Source organism: Hyla sarda, chromosome 2 (genome assembly GCF_029499605.1).
Source record: "Hyla sarda isolate aHylSar1 chromosome 2, aHylSar1.hap1, whole genome shotgun sequence".
Classification (NCBI taxonomy): domain Eukaryota; kingdom Metazoa; phylum Chordata; class Amphibia; order Anura; family Hylidae; genus Hyla; species Hyla sarda.
The window spans coordinates 460,591,030-460,604,953 of record NC_079190.1 but is presented as its reverse complement, the minus strand read 5'-3'; positions in this window follow the sequence as shown (position 1 = coordinate 460,604,953).

Below are 13,924 nucleotides of genomic sequence, written 5' to 3'. Positions count from 1 at the left end.
GTATGAGGTTCGGATATGAGGTCAGGGTATGAGGACAGGATATAAGGTCGGGATATGAGGTTGGGATATGAGGTTCCAATATGAGGTCAGGATATGAGGTCGGGATATGAGGTCGGGATATGAGGACGAGATATGAGGTTCGGATATGAGGACGGGATATGAGGTTCAGATATGAGGTCAGGATATGAGGATAGGATATGGGGATGGGATTTGAGGTTCGGATATGATGTTGCGGTATGAGGATAGGATATAAGGTCGGGATATGAGGTCGGGATATGAGGACGGGATATGAGGTTTGGATATGAGGTCAGGATATGAGGATAGGATATGGGGATGGGATTTGAGGTTCGGATATGACGTTGCGGTATGAGGATAGGATATGAGGTCCAGATATGAGGTCGGATATGAGGATGATATATATGAGGTAGGGATATGGGGATGAGATATGAGGAAAGGATGTGAGGATGGGAGCGTAATTGTTGCCTTTCTTCTCCTACAAAGTTTAGGTAGGAAGCCCGGGCAACTTTGGGTACTCTGCAAGTACAGTATAACAAAAACACATAAAAGTTAAGATGTCTGATAACACGCTCAGAATACCTCATAGGGAATTTTTATTACCTTCCATTTTTATTTAACTAACTTGACTTGGGATTGCAGTTGTCTTGCATGTTTACTCCTTTTTAGTGATTTGATTTTTTTTATATTTTTCTAGGCTCTTTCTCTAGGGTCTTCTATCTTTCATTGGTGAACCTCTCAAATCGGAATGCTTGATCAATTACGGTCAAATGTTATCATAACCAGCTTAATTGAGTAGGTAATGGACTGCAGAGGGTATCAGGGCACATTTGGAAATACAGTGGTTATAAAAAGTCTACAGCCCCATTCAAAATGCTAGGTTCTTGTAAATGTGACCTATAATGTGAACAAGTTAATTGCAAAATAAACTAAAATCTTTAAGGGTAAGAAAAAAAAACTAATACACTATACACTGGTTGCATTAGTGTGCACACCCTCTTATAAATGGGGATGTGGTGGTGTTCAGAATTAACCAATCACATTTAAATTAATTTTAAATAGAAATCATTTAACATGTTAAATAGAAGTCATTTAAAGTGACTCAGAATAATCACAAATAAAGTTCAGCTTTTCTAGTAAGATTTTCCTGACATTTGCTTAGTTGCATCTCAGAAATCATTCAGAAGAAGGGTACAAAAGAATTTCCAAAGCATCTGATATACCATGGAACACTGTGAAGATTGTCATCATCATCAAGTGGAGAAAATGTGGCACAACATTTCCTGGATAAACTGGATGTCCCCCCAAAATTGATGAAAAGACAAGAAGAAATCTAGTCAGAAAGGCTTACAAGAGGCCTTCTGCACCATTAAAGAAACAGCAGGAATTTCTGGCAAGTACTGGCTGTGTGTTACATGTGACAACAATCTCCCATATTCTTCATATGAATGGGCTACGGGGCAGGGTGGCAAAATGGAAGCCTTTTTTTTTTTACAAAGAAAAACACCCAAGCCAGACTGAATTTGCAAAAACAAACATCAAGTCCCCCAAAAGCATGTGGGGAAATGTGTTATGGTCTGATGAGACCAAACTTTTTGGCCATAATTCCAAAACATATGTTCGGCACAAAAACATCATTGCACATCACCCAAAGAACGCTATACCCACAGTGAAGCATGGTAGTGGCAGCATCATGCTTTGGGGCTGTTTTTCTCAGTCAGGGTAGAGGGAATTGTGAACAGTTCTAAATAACAGGCAATTTTGGCATAAAACCTCAAGGCTCTTGATAGGAAGCTGAAGATGAAGAGGAAGTTTACTTTTCAGCACAACAATAACCCAAAGCACACATCCAAATCCATAAAAGCATGGCTTCATCAGAAGAAGATTAATGTTTTGGAATGACCCAGCCAGAGCCAAGACCTTAAAGGGATACTCTGCCCCTAGACATCTTATCCCCTATCCAAAGGATAGAGGATAAGATGTCTGATCGCAGGGGTCTTGCCACTGGGACCCCCCTCGATCTGTGTGCAGCACTCGGCATTCTAAGCAGTATGTTTAGAATGCTGTGTTCGTGACGTCACACCACACCCCCTAGTAAATGGAGGAGTGTGGCATGATGTCATGACCCCTGCCGCATGAACCCAGCGTTCTAGATATACTGTATAGAATGCTGGGTGCTGCATGGAGATCATGGGGGGGGGACCCCTGCGATGAGACATCTTATCCCCTTTGGATCCTTTGGATAGGGGCAGAGTTCCCCTTTAAAGCATTTCTGTTTTTAAAAACACTGAATACCAGCAAGTCTCACTACTCACTTACAGGGCTGCCATCAGAAATGTTGGGGCCCCTTACACAGCTTGTAGTCTGGCAGGTAGTTTGGTAGAAAGATAGCCAGGTAGGTAGTCAGGTATAAAAACAGGTAGGTATAGCCAGGTAGGTAGATAGATATGCAGGTAGGTATGAAGACATGTAGGTAGGTAGGTAGCTAGTTTGCCAGGTAGGTAGGTAGCCAGTTAGTGTACTAGGCTGGCCGGTAGGTAGGTAGCTAGGTAACAAGACAGTAAGACAAGTAGTTACGTAGGTGGGAATACACTCAGGTAGGAAGGCAGCAGGTTGTGGAATAAAACTCTCAGAAAGTAGCATGGGTAATACAGTTTTTCTCAACCAGGGTGTCTCCAGCTGTTGCAAAACTACAACTCCCAGCATGCCCGGACAGCCAAACGCTGTACGGGCATACTGGGAGTTGTAGTTTTGATACAGCTGGAGACACCCTGGTTGGGAAACACTGCTCTTTGTTTGTGAAATACTGAATTGGCTAGAACAGTGTTTCCCAATCAGTGTGCCTCCAGCTGTTGCAAAACTCCCAGCATGCCCTGACAGCCTTTGGGCATGCTGGGAGTTGTATTTTGGCAACAGCTGGAGGCACACTGGTTGGTAAACACTGGTGTAACATGATGTGTATGCTGAATAGGCTAGGACAGTGTTTCCCAACCAGTGTGCCTCCAGCTTTTGCAAAACTACAACTCCCAGCATACCCTGACAGCCTTTGGGCATGCTGGGAGTTGTAGTTTTGCGACAGCTGGAGGCACTTTGGTTGGGAAACACTGGTGTAACACGATGTGTGTGGTTCCCATACATATCCCCCCCCCCCCCCCCCCGCGTACAGAAAACAAAAAAAAAAAGATACTCACCATGTCCCACGCAGCGATCTTCAAAAGCCGTGTCGCGTGTCATCTTCTCCACAGGGCAGGCGCCGGTGAGTGACGTCATCGGCGCCTGCGTCAGGGCAGAGGTCATGGCCTGCTCTGAACTGTTTACTGGTGAGTGGGTGGGCGATAGGGAGGGATTAGTAGTTTGACCTTCCGCCGGCCACTGCAGATTTAGAGAGGCAGTGGCCGCAGGCATGTGTGGCAGAGGAGCCCTGCTGCATTCTGACTAATTGGCTGACTGTATGTAGTCAGTCAATCAGTCAGCAAGCAGCGTACAATGGTGGGTCCCCAGCGGTCAGTGAGTGACAGACACAGTCACTCACTGACAAGCAAAAAAAAAAGGACAGGGCCGGCCGGGCCTCCCTGAAGCTCCGGGCCCCTTACAGGAGTTTGGGTTGTACCCCCCTGATGGCCGCCCTGCTGATCATAACTTATTATCCATGGGAGTGGGCAGCATCCCCAGCCAGCCGAGAGATCCATACATTTCTCTGCATATACTTGGAATGGACGGGTTGGCCAGGGAGTGGAGCAATGCCGCCTGCTTCCCCGGCTAATACCTTGTGATCGCAGCAGAGACTGATCAACATGACATCATTGTTTTTAATGACAGCAACATTTTAACTAGGCACTTGCGAATATAAAAAAAAACCTTTGTAATACCTGTTATTGCTCCTGTTAATTGTGTTCCCTTTTACCTCTCCATCCTCATGCTGCTCAAATCTTCTCTGAATATCAGCTAAGCTCTATTCTGTGTCTGCAAGACAAGCAATACAAGTTTATTAAGGAGGGGGAGGGATCTCCGCCCAACAGCTATAGGAGTACTGCAAATTAAAGATGAAGCCTGCAGAGCAGAAATCTACAGAAAAATACCATATACGCGTTACATAATGGAGACACATGTGTATGGTGGCGTTCTGACCCTCCCGGACTGATAAAGTTGTGAAAAAGAAAAATGGGGGCAAGTTGAATTTCAACTGCCCAATCTTTCTGTTCTCAGGGGTGAAATGTCTAACAGCGGCTTACATCCTGTCTCTCCATTTTGAATACATGAATACACAACCAAATTGGAAAAGATAGCTGATGGCTGAACAAATGCTTAGCTTATGTGTATTGCCTCTATACTTACCCTCCTTGTTTGTACTTATACAAACCTTTCACCCACCTCTGCCATTGGTAATACTGCTCTCAGTATACTGGTGTAGTTTGGTAATTGTATGATTTATCATTTAGTCTCTGCATCTGCACATAAACTTAATTCGTCCTGGGTGCCAAATAGTCAAGGCCCACCCCAGTCCAAAAAGATATAGTAGATATGTAAAAAGAGAAAAAACGAACACAGGTGGCGCTGTCTGGTGCAGTTACCAAAGGCAACAAGTCATATAAGAAGAACAGTTACATGAGCCTGATGATATTGGGCTAAGGCTCAACATCTTTGTGTGCATATAGAAATAGATGAAAGCAGGATGGCCTCCAACCCAGACCCAACCATGGAAGGGTTCCAGTAAACGAATCTTGGAGTCACTGGAGCATCCAGAGGAGCAAAAATGGGTTTTCAAAGGGGCGAGCGCCGCAGTGGTAACTGGGTCAAACCGCGGACAGTTGGTTAAAATAAAAAAAGATTTTATTAAGAAGTTGATGATGCGTTTCAGGAGCTTGTGCCCCCTTTTTCAAGTCTCTTGAAAAAGGGGGAACATGCTCTCAAAACAGGCCGTCAGCTTCTTAATAAAACTTTTTTTATTTTAACCAGGTGTCTGCGGTTTGTCCCGATTACCAGTGTAGCTCGCGCCCTTTGGAAAACCCGTTTTTGCTCCTCTGGATGCCCCAGTGACTCCAAGATCCAGTCCAAAAAGAACAGAAATTTTGCTGTGCTTCAGGACTGGCTCTGGGAGAAGGGGTGGCAGTAGAGCAAGGAAGGTAAGTATAGCTTTTTAAATATTTTGCACCAGACTCTGCACATTTTTAGAAAAAATACAAATCAAAATACTCATTAAAAATACTTGAACCCCAGGCAGATATACAGGTGACAATGTTTTCTTAGAATCAATTGCTCTCAGTAATGAGCTTTAAAATTATATAGATATAAATGATATAAAGCAAATTTATCATGATGACATTTTTGTTGACTGACATTGTGTGGTCTTTGGGATTTGCTACATTTTTAATTTTGCACTTGAGTCTTCATTTTTAATTTAGAATTTGGCATTTGTGTAGGAGCGATTGATATAAAACATGTGCATTAGTGGTTTTCTAATCGGCCTTCTTTCTACAGATTCTAGTATTGCACATGAGAGACAAGTCAGGCAGAAATGGTTAACTATGAAGCCAAAGACTCTTGGTGATGAATATAGGAGCTTTCAGGGATCCTTTCCATTAATATCTAGGGAACATTTACGGCCAGCTTTATCCAAACTGATGAGGTGATTTCAATGTTCTTGAATTCTGGCTGAGGAACACAGTGTAGTCAGCATTTTAAGAAAGTCCGTGTGTGCTCCAAGGATAAAATGTTTTTCAAAACTTTATTCTTTAAGAATTAATTCTTCTTATTCTTTTCTTAAAGAGGTTGCATGGGATTAGATTAACAGGACTTTGTTTTTCAAAAAAATAGCCCCACACCTGTTCACAGGTTGTGTGTGGTAATGGCGCTTACAGGGGTTATGCAGCAAAAAGTATCTTATCTTCTCTCCACAGGATAGGGGGATAAGTATCAGATGGCAGGGGGTCCGACCGTTTGGACCCCTGTGATCTCCTGAACAAGTCCCGGCTCTATGAGAGGAGTGTGCTTGGGATGGCATGAGTGCCATTCATTCTCAATGGAAGCGCCAAAGACACCTGAGTGCTGTACTCGGGCATCTCCGGTGCTTCCATAGAAATGAATGAAACGTGTTCTGTCCCCAGGAAGTGATCATCTCAGAGAGCTGGGGCCTGTTCAGGAGATCGCGGGGGTCCAAGAGGTCAGACACTTATCCCCTATCATGTAGGTAGGGTATAAATTACCTTTCTCTGCACAACCCCTTAAATCCTGTTCCTTTGAATGGAGCTAAGCTGCTGGACATGTGAACACTTGGACAGAGATGTTGCTGTAAACACATACTACTACTTTAGGAAAAGTCGTCAATGAGTGATCATGGAGGTCCAACTTCCATTCCTCCCATGATCAGCTAAATAAAAGGACCATGGCACTACAAACAAGACGAGGCCAGTCTCTTGGACTGCTAACAGGTTGAATCTTGATTCCTGCTCACTCTTAATACTAATACTGCACTCAAAGGTCCCTGTCTATGGATCAAGTGCAGAAAGATAATGGATCACCACTAGGTTTTCCTGGCAGTATCTGGATAACCATTCGGGTTTCATGACCGCAATCTATACCTTTGGCCTCCTTTATTTTCTCACACCTGATATGTGAGGAACACCACCGGTCCCCATCCCTGAGAGAAATATAAAACGCAAGACCCCTACTTGGTTACCTGTCTAGGCCCCTGGTTACTGTATCCATCTGCATCCCATGTACCCACCCCCTCCTCCAGAAAGAAATGTGGAACACCTGCCCATCCTGGATTACACAACGAGGCCCAGGCAACCAGCGATACCTGTCTGTCGGGGGTGATGTCACGAGGGGGCAGAGCCGTGACGTCGCAATACAGATTGCGGGGGTCCCCAGCAGCGGGACTCCCGTGATTCAACATCTTATCACCTATCCTTTGGATTGGGGATAAGATGTCTAGGGTGGAGTACCCCTTTAGGGACAGGGACATTTTTCATTTTTGCACTTATTATTTCCTTCTCACCTTCTAAAAACACTTTCAATTTTGCACCTACAGACCCATATACCCATATGAGGACTTTTTGGCACCACCAATTTCACTTTGTAATGACATCAATTATTTCACCACAAAATCAAAGGCGAAGCCAGAAAATAATATTTGGGGCAAAATTTTAAGAAAAAAAAATGCCAAAAAAGCCTTCTGATTCTACGCAGTGCACTTTTTGGTAAAAATTACAACTTATCTTTATTCTGTAGGTCCATATGGTTACAAGGATACCTAAATTTTATAGCTTTGATTTTATTTTACTACCTAAAAAAATAATGACCACATGCACCAAAATTAGTAAGTGTAAAATTGTCATCTTCTGACTCCTATAACTTTTTTATTTTTCCATACACAAGGATGTATGAGGGCTCATTTTTTGCGCCCTCATCTGAAGTTTTTATCAGTACCATTTTTGTTTTAATGGGACTTTTTCATCGCTTTATATACATTTTTTTAGGGTATACAAAGTGACCAAAAATGTGCAATTTTGGACTTTTTTTTATGTAAACGCCATTATATATTTTTATAGTTCGGACATTTGTGCATGCGCAATACCACATATGTTTATTTTTATTATGTTTACATATTTTTTATATGGAATTTGGGAAAAGGGGGGTGACTCATACAGATCAATGTAGTTTCATAGAACTGCATTGATCTGTGTGCTCTGCGCTCGAATGATAAAGCCTGGTTGAGCCAGGCTCTATCAATCACAGAGCTGGGACCAGCACCGGAGGAGAGTTAAGCCCTCCGGCTACCTCCACAGTGGATCACCAGGGACTGGTAAAAGGTTTGTTTAGACGCTGCGGTCAACTTTGACAGCAGTGATCGAAAGGGTTAATAGCAGGCCACGGCGATCACTGCATGTTGGCTATTAATGGCAGTCCCCAGCTACAGGAATCAGCTGGGGGCCAGCCGGTATGGCACGGGCTCCAGTCAGGAGCCCATGCCATACACCGGAGCCCATGCCATAAACTGGTGCCAGAAAGTTATACAGATTAGTAAATTACTTTTACTTAAAAATCTTAATCCTTCCAGTACTGATAATCTGCTGTATGATCATATGCTGTATGTAGTTCTTTTTAGTGTGACCACAGAGGTTTCAGGAACTGTCCAGAGCAGGAGAGGTTCGATGGGCTTTTGCTTCTACTCTGGGCAGTTCCTAACGTAGACAGTTGTGTCAGTAGAGAGCACTGTTGTCAGACTGGAAGGAACTACACAACTTTCACTGTAACATGCAGCAGCTGTTAAGTATTGGAAGGATTAAGATTTTTAAATAGAAGTCATTTATAAATCTGTATAACTTTCTGGCACAAATACACCACAGTGAGCCAAGCTGTGAAGACCCCTCTCAGTAGAGTTATCCTATTAAGACTGTGCTTTCTAAGGCTAGGACTCCACTGAGATTTTTGCATTGCGATTTTTGTGGCATAAAAACGCCAGAAAAAACGCCAGAAAAACTGCCACAGTTTTTCCCTGTGTTTTGGCATTTTTTCTGGCGTTTTTACCTTTGTGTGGAATTTTGCCGTTTTTGGCCCCTTTTGCATTTTTTTTTACAAAATAGTTGGGTACCAAAAAAAAAAAAAAGGATGCAGTGGGGATGTAAAAATGTTTTTAACTAAATGTTTATTTTTTATCAAAAATTTTAATAATTTTAATAATTTTTTTTATAAAGTGTGTGTGTGTTTAACTTTTTTTTCATTTTTACATTTACATTTTACATTTCGTTAGGTACAATTTTTTCCATCACTACTGTATCTTTTTTTATTAATGAATTTTTTATGGTACCCTACGAAATTTTAATTAAAAAGGTATCTCCATAATTTTTTTGGATCGCTAAAGTCCAAAAAAGAATAAAAACCACCTACAAAAACGCTACATTTAAAACCAACATGGCGTTTTTCTTGGCGTTTTTGCTCTCCCATAGACTTCTATGGGAGGAAAACGCCACGATTTCAGGGCAAAAAACGCCAAACTAGGTTTTGGCAGGCGTTTTGAAAATCCAGCCTCTGAGCCCGAAATTGCTGAAAAACGCCAAAAGGATTAAAAAAACGCTAAACTGAAAAACACCAAGTGAATCTGGCATTTTGCAGTTTACCATTGACTTGCAGCTAACATCTGGACGTGGCGTTTTTTCACTGAAAAAATGCAGAGCGGGAAAATTGGCGTTTTTGACTGCGTTTTTGCAAAAAAAACCTCAGTGGAGTTCCAGCCTAAAGCAACATCTGAAATACTTCCAGTGTTACCAAAGACTTAATACATTACTCATACTCAGCAATCTGCTAAGGGGACGGTACCAATGTCTCATCCAATGAAGCCCAAAGCCGGTGTACACTTGTCACCTTGTGCTCATAGGAGACTTTATTTTGTATAGGTTTTGAGTTTACATCTGTGTCTGATCCAAGTAATTTGCACCTAACATCTCGGGCACACTAGCACCCAGACATTATTAACTTAGGCTGGATTCACACCACCTTTTTGCAATACAGTTACCGTATCAAGTTTTTGATTAAAAAAAATGGATTCCTCAAAACCTGACTAAACTGTATCAAAACATGTGTACAAATTTGAATCCGTATACGGTTTTAAAAATTATGTCCGGTTGCATCCCTTTTTTAAGAATTTTTTTTTTTTTTTTACTTTTCACTCCATTTTGAATAAAGTTTCACTTGTTTGATTGAAATTCCAAGAAAAAAACTGTGCAAAGTCAAAACCGTATGGTGAAAACGGATGGAACTGTACGCACATACGGTTCTGTACGGTTCCCATTGACTCCCATGTTTAAATAAACGTAGCTGTTTCAATACGGTTTTTTATCTGGACCAAAAATTGTGGTAGGCTACGGTTTTGGGTACGGGAAAAAAACTGACAAAACCATACAGGATGCAAAACGGACATAGCCGGATGCATCTTTTGGAATACGGTTTTCAATGAAGAATCAATGCAAATGGTTTTCAAATTGAAAACGTATACAGGAACTGTATCGCAAAAACATGGTGTGAACCCAGCATAGAGTGGCCCGGGGGTCAAGATCTACCCGCATTGTGCAGACCCTCCCATCACAGAAGTTGCTGAGACCATAGAAGGAGGATATTTAGGGTTCAGCCACACCCTCCAAGCTAATGTGATACCATAGACTGCTATAGGGATAATACTACACGCCCCTTCCCTGTGGGAACCACAAAAAAATTAGGCATGTATGCATATCATTGCCACTTGTTTCCATTGACCAAAGAGTAAGAAATGATGAACAAAATTAATCTACATTTGTTGTAAACTTCATTATTTATAATACTAATGACTTCTTATGTAGCAGAGAAGCCTTTCGGTCCTCAGGCATCAGGGCCTAGGTGTGACTGCTAGCTGTGCATTCCCTATGGCTTTTTCCCAGCATCTCATATGGATTGGCAATTCTATTGAGAGTCCGTCATATTCTGAAAACACCCTTTAATGCTATTATTCAGGACCATAAAAAAAAATCATATTTTATATAAATACTTGATGAAATTTCCAATAGGCTATTAAAATAAGAACGTTTCTGGACAGCAAAACACTTATTAGAACCACATTTAGAGATGTTTTTGTGCATTTTCTATTATAATTTTGTTAGTGTACTCACTAAAACATATTAGTAATGGAAAGTTACTAAGAGGCTTACAATTACTGGGATATAAAGCCTCGTAGCTCTGAGTCATACCTCATATATTTTTATTATGTGACGATATAACTACATTAGTGTTCGATGATACGAATCTCATTGGATCATTCAAATATAATGTTAGATATTGTAGGTTCTGCTTTTAATTCTAAAGATATATATATATATTTATATCTATATATACATACATTTTTATAGTAGTGCATAAATACATAATGTAGTATTGTTCCTGTTTTAACCCCTTAACAACCCGGCCATTCTTTCTTTTTACATTTTCTTCTTCTCTTCTAAGAGCCGTAACTCTTTCCATCTACAGAGCCCTGAAGTTACAAAATTTTTGTGTTCCAAGAATATTTGGAGGGGCCTAAATGTACGATTAATATACCACTTTGGTCAGACCACACAGCGGTATATGGGAAACTAGAAAGTTTTGGTGAGGAGGTTAAAAAAATTCTATTTTTCATGGCGATTAAATAATAATTTATTAAGAGATGTAAAATGCGAAATTACCTTTACAAATAAAGAGTTTCTGGAGGTACATTTGAACGACACAACTGCTATACCGATAAAGTGGGAAGCCCTTAAATGTGTATTAACCCCTTAAGGACCGGGCCATTTTACACCTTAGGACCGGAGCGTTTTTTGCAATTCTGACCACTGTCACTTTAAACATTAATAACTCTGGAATGGTTTTAGTTATCATTCTGATTCTGAGATTGTTTTTTCGTGACATATTCTACTTTAACTTAGTGGTAAAATTTTACGGTAACTTGCATCCTTTCATGGTGAAAAATCCCAAAATTTGATGAAAAAAATGAAAATTTTGCATTTTTCTAACTTTGAAGCTCTCTGCTTGTAAGGAAAATGGATATTCAAAATAAAAAAAAATTTGGATCACATATACAATATGTCTACTTTATGTTTGCATCATAAAATTGACGTGTTTTTACTTTTGGAAGACACCAGAGGGCTTCAAAGTTCAGCAGCAATTTTCAAATTTTTCACAAAATTTTCAAACTCACTTTTTTTCAGTGACCAGTTCAGTTTTGAAGTGGATTTGAAGGGTCTTCATATTAGAAATACCCCACAAATGACCCCATTATAAAAACTACACCCCCCAAAGTATTCAAAATGACATTCAGTAAGTGTTTTAACCCTTTAGGTGTTTCACAGGAATAGCAGTAAAGTGAAGGAGAAAATTTAAAATCTTCATTTTTTACACTCGCATTTTCTTGCAGACCCAATTTTTGAATTTTTGCAAGGGGTAAAAGGAGAAAATTTTTACTGGTTTTTGTAGCCCAATTTCTTTCGAGTAAGCACATACCTCATATGTCTATGTAAAGTGTTCGGTGGGCGCAGTAGAGGGCTCAGAAGGAAAGGAGCGACAAGGGGATTTTGGAGAGAACATTTTTCTGAAATGGTTTTTGGGGGGCATGTTACCTTTAGGAAGCCCCTAGGGTGCCAGGACAGCAAAAAAAAACCCACATGGCATTATATTTTGGAAACTAGACCCCTTGGGGAATGTAACAAGGGGTAAAGTGAACCTTAATACCCCACAGAGGTTTCACGACTTTTGCATATGTAAAAAAAAATAAAAAAATGTACCTAAAATGCTTGTTTTTGCAAAAATGTAACATTTTTACAAAGGGTTAAAGCAGAAAATACCCCCCAAAATTTTAAGCCCAATTTCTCCTGATTCAGAAAACACCCCATATGGGGGTGAAAAGTGCTCTGCTGGCGCACTACAGGTCTCAGAAGAGGAGTAGTCACATTTGGCTTTTTGGAAGCAAATTTTGCTCTGGGGGCATGCTTCATTTAGGAAGCCCCTATTGTGCCAGAAAAGCAAAAAAAAAACCACATGGCATACCATTTTGGAAACTAGACCCCTTGGGGAACATAACAAGGGGTAAAGTGAACCTTAATACCCCACAGGGTTTTCACAACTTTTGCATATGTAAAAAAAAACTAAAAAATTTTACCTAAAATGCTTGTTTTTGCAAAAATTTTACATTTTTACAAAGGGTTAAAGCAGAAAATACCCCCCAAAATTTGAAGCCCAATTTCTCCCGATTCAGAAAACACCCCATATGGGGGTGAAAAGTGCTCTGCTGGCGCACTACAGGTCTCAGAAGAGGAGTAGTCACATTTGGCTTTTTGGAAGCAAATTTTGCTCTGGGGTCATGCTTCATTTAGGAAGCCCCTATTGTGCCAGAAAAGCAAAAAAAACCCACATGGCATTATATTTTTGAAACTAGACCCCTTGGGGAACATAACAAGGGGTAAAGTGAACCTTAATACCCCACAGGGTTTTCACAACTTTTGCATATGTAAAAAAAAACTAAAAAATGTTACCTAAAATGCTTGTTTTTGCAAAAATTTTACATTTTTACAAAGGGTTAAAGCAGAAAATACCCCCCAAAATTTGAAGCCCAATTTCTCCCGATTCAGAAAACACCCCATATGGGGGTGAAAAGTGCTCTGCTGGCGCACTACAGGTCTCAGAAGAGTAGTCACATTTGGCTTTTTGGAAGCAAAGTTTGCTCTGGGGGCATGCTTCATTTAGGAAGCCCCTATTGTGCCAGAAAAGCAAAAAAAAAACCACATGGCATACCATTTTGGAAACTAGACCCCTTGGGGAACATAACAAGGGGTAAAGTGAACCTTAATACCCCACAGGGTTTTCACAACTTTTGCATATGTAAAACAAAACTAAAAAATTTTACCTAAAATGCTTGTTTTTGCAAAAATTTTACATTTTTACAAAGGGTTAAAGCAGAAAATACCCCCCAAAATTTGAAGCCCAATTTCTCCCGATTCAGAAAACACCCCATATGGGGGTGAAAAGTGCTCTGCTGGCGCACTACAGGTCTCAGAAAAGGAGTAGTCACATTTGGCTTTTTGGAAGCAAATTTTGCTCTGGGGGCATGCTTCATTTAGGAAGCCCCTATTGTGCCAGAAAAGCAAAAAAAAACCCACATGGCATACCATTTTGGAAACTAGACCCCTTGGGGAACATACCAAGGGGTAAAGTGAACCTTAATACCCCACAGGGTTTTCACAACTTTTGCATATGTAAAAAAAAACTAAAAAATTTTACCTAAAATGCTTGTTTTTGCAAAAATTTTACATTTTTACAAAGGGTTAAAGCAGAAAATACCCCCCAAAATTTGAAGCCCAATTTCTCCCGATTCAGAAAACACCCCATATGGGGGTGAAAAGTGCTCTGCTGG